This window comes from Vicia villosa, linkage group LG2, assembly GCF_029867415.1.
Source record: "Vicia villosa cultivar HV-30 ecotype Madison, WI linkage group LG2, Vvil1.0, whole genome shotgun sequence".
NCBI lineage: Eukaryota > Viridiplantae > Streptophyta > Magnoliopsida > Fabales > Fabaceae > Vicia > Vicia villosa.
Window position 1 is genome coordinate 188,698,671 of NC_081181.1, and position 3,786 is coordinate 188,702,456.

Consider the following 3,786-nt stretch of genomic DNA (forward strand, 5'->3'; position numbering starts at 1 on the left):
ATATATATATATATATATATATATATATATATATATATATATATATATATATATATATATATATATATATATATATATTTATTTAGTAAGTGAGACATTCTTATTTTTTTTTAGAAACTTTATTGGAAAAATGCATCTATGAAAATTCGAAGACGTATCTATGTAAAACACATATCTTTCAAATTATGCTATTGCAAGCACACTTCCTAAGTGAGTGGTCAGTGAGAAAATCACACCGCAAGTCGCAACTAATTCTTAAAGATACACGGAGTCAAGACCTGCTTTCAAATGTCAACATACTAAAGAGAATCAATAATCATATATAAACTAGGTTCAATCTTCTTTTAAGTTTTCTATTACAACTGAAAAATTCAATGGAACATACAACTACTCAAAATACCTAATAACTGAGACTATATATATATATATATATATATATATATATATATATATATATATATATATATATATATATATATATATATATATATATATATATATATATATATATATATATATATATATATATATATATATATATATATATATATTTCAAGAAATAATAATGCATAAACAATTGGTGTTTTGAGTATCGGTGAAAAGACAGTTTACGGAGATACATCTTCAAAATTTAAATATGCATCTTCGAACATTTACGGAGACACAATTTTATCCCATTAATTATAAATGAATCTCATAACTTTTCTTTTTATCTTTTATCTTCTTGAAGAGAAAATACATCAAATATGTTAGCACTTACATAAATTATTTTGGTGAATCAACGGAGAAAGGTGATAATTGAGGAAGATGAAAGTGAGAAAATAATAGAGTGAAAAAGAGAGAGTAATTGAGATGATGAGTGAATTTGACATTAACAACAAATGTTACACTTGATGGTACTTATACAAGTTAAGTCCAAACAAGTGGAATACAAAACAACTAAAAAAAAAGCTAAAAAGCTTAAACTTGGGCTCGTAACTGGTTACGCCAAATGCTGTAACCAGTCACGCCTACACATAACAGAAATGCAAAAATTAAAATAGCCTCCTGTAATCGGTTATGCTTTCAAAAGTGTTTATTTTTTAAGTTGTTCACATCAGATTGCTCCCAGAAGCTTATATTGCGTTTGAATTACTATGCACATTCAATACACCACCTTTATTCAAATGCTCCAAGTTTTTCATGCTCAGGCTCATTACCAACTTCTTGAACAAAACATTTGTGACCCCTTTCGTCAGCAAATCTGCAACTTGTTCTTCACTTCGACAGTATCCCAACCCCAGCTTGCATTCACACACTAGATCCCTCAAGTAATGAAACCTCATCTTAATATGTTTTCTCATCTCATGTGCAATGAGATTTTTAGCAAAGTTAATTGTAACACCTCTATTTTATATGTTCAAGGGTGTATTTGTTTCAAGGTTAGAAAAGTTATTTTTTGAAATGGTATTCCTAGGATTAGTATTCCTTGAAATAATATTCCAACATATGTGTTTGCTAAGAATTTAATTTCCAAGGAATAATGATAAAATTTGTTTAATTTAAAATTATACAAAAATAAAAATAATAGAAAATGAGATTGACAATGGAAAGTTAGAGTTGGTTGAACTTATTCCTAAGAAAATGTTATATTCTCACTCTTTTAAGCCTTGGAATAAGAATAGAAAAATCATGTGTAAATAAGAATCTTGGAAAACAATCCACAGATGAAACAGAAAGAGCATAAGAATATGTGTTAGCATATTTGAAGGAAATAACACCTCCATTAGGAATAGTGTTTCCACCGTTAACTAAACAATCATTGTTGCAAAAAAAAACAACATGAATATTACAGAATGTAGAAAAAACAGAGAGTGTGTGAGTGTTCTATCAGGTTTTGAGCTTTTTTGAGATTTCAACGTTTTCACCGGCTAGTCATGGCAGGAGAATGGCGCAGGGTAACAGGGAAGAAGAACAAATTCATGGAGAGACCTATTGTGGAGAGACCTAAATGGGACATTGTTAGAAAGGAGATAGAGTCAAACAGGAAGGATGTTCTCACCATTTTCATTACTGATTTCACAGAAAAATGGTGTGCTAGAGACCTTTTCATAGGGTTCAAGGAGATGGGGGTGATTGAAGAAATTGTTATACCTCCAAAAAGGGATTGGCGAGGTCAAAGATTTGGGTTCGTCAGATTCGTAAACGTAACAGACGAGAAGTTCTTGGAGACCAAAATGGACAATGTTTGGCTTGATGGCACTAAGCTTAGCGCCAACATTTCAAGGATTAAACGGAAAGAATTGAGAAACATAAACAACCCAGCAGCTAATCTAAGGAAACAGGAGATAAACTCTTTACCTAAAAGGGCGAGTTTCTCAGCTAATGCTATCAGAAATAACAAAATGGTTTCTAAGGTTGGGGGAGGTGAGGGTTCTTCGAAGTCCTTTGCAGACATCATCAAAGGAGATCTTGAGTCGAAACCTGCGGAGGAATTTATAGCCAGTCAGACCCTTTTCTTTACTTCTTATGAATCAGAGATGTTGAGATTCAACAAAGCTAAGGTTGGCATAACAAGAAGAGTAGGAGATGCTTACGTAGTGGCTAACAGTTTATTGGAGGAGGGGATCTTCACCGTGTCGGCAACAGCTCTAGGCCCAAGCTTATGTCTGTTAGAGGAGATAGCGGAAGGTGAGCTTGAAACGTTGATGCAAGAAGGGAAAGACTGGCTGGAATTCTGGTTTGAAGATGTGAGGAGATGGAAGAAAACAGATGTTGAATGTGCTAGAGTCGCTTCGGTGGCCATCTACGGTGTTCCTTGCTTCTCCAGAAACGAAAGATTCTTGAACACCCTGTTAGCTGGATATGGGAAGATGTTGAATCCCCAAACCCTGAATCAAAAGGAGAACCGACTGGATGTTTGCAGAATAATGATTTTCACAGATCACCTGGATTTAATTCGAAGCAGAGCTAGGGTTAACATAGATGGAGATTGGTATACTGTTTTAATCATCGAAGAACAAACCTGGGCATCAGGAGAATCGGACGTGAATCCATCTTCTTGCGGGTCATCGTCGGTCGGAGACAACACGGCTTCTCTTCAGGGATCCCTCGGTGGAGAAACCGATTCGCCGCGGCGCCGGTCGAATCAGAACGGAAACACGCCTAGGAATCCGTACCATGGCATTAATTACGATGTCGACATCAGAGATGAGAACCTGCAAAACGATAGCGACGGATCACAGAGGAGAAGCGGATTTACAGGAAACATTAAATGCTTAGAGCTTTTAGGGGAGAAATTCCTTACTCTTTCAGATAACCTGTGCACCTTAGATCCTATTTCAGAAAACTCACTGAGCAGAGAGAAGGTGTTGAGCGTGTTTACGCCTTCAGCAAAAGAGGAAAGTCCCTCTAATATTCCCGTTGACAGGGTGGGACCAGGAGGAATGGTTATTCTTAATAAGCATTTAAATTATAATGTTTTAAGTGATGAGGTGGCTGAGAAATCAAGTAAGGAAGTGGTCTTGGAGAAACTCAGTACTCAAGCGCAGGAAGAATAAGTGGTCCCCACTGATATTTGTAAAACGACAAAAGAGGAGATGACTCATTTAAAAATTACAAAAGATGATATGGGCCTTTTAAATTTTAAGGTGGGCCAGGACGAGGAAGAGATTAATAGAGCCACAGGTTTAGACGTAGCATGCATGCAAGGCCTATCTCTAAACACCAAAAACAACAAAAAAGTTTCAAAGAATTTTGTAGTGCCCATAAAGAAAGTGGTTAAAAATTTCAAGAAGAAGGATCATG

General features: G+C 35.1%; 1 long non-coding RNA gene across 2 annotated transcripts; it reads right to left on the reverse strand.

Annotated features, from left to right (window-relative positions):
- Positions 1–652: 652 nt before the first annotated feature.
- LOC131647705 (uncharacterized) lies at positions 653–3,462 on the reverse strand. Of its 2 annotated transcripts, XR_009297912.1 has the most exons (4): positions 3,287–3,456; positions 3,005–3,197; positions 2,577–2,927; positions 656–2,463 (listed from the first exon to the last, which is right to left on the reverse strand). It is a non-coding gene; the product is annotated as an uncharacterized LOC131647705 (long non-coding RNA). The 2 variants fall into 2 exon arrangements; XR_009297911.1 differs by having other exon boundaries at positions 653–2,463; positions 2,577–3,197; positions 3,287–3,462.
- Between the last annotated feature and the right edge of the window lie 324 nt (positions 3,463–3,786).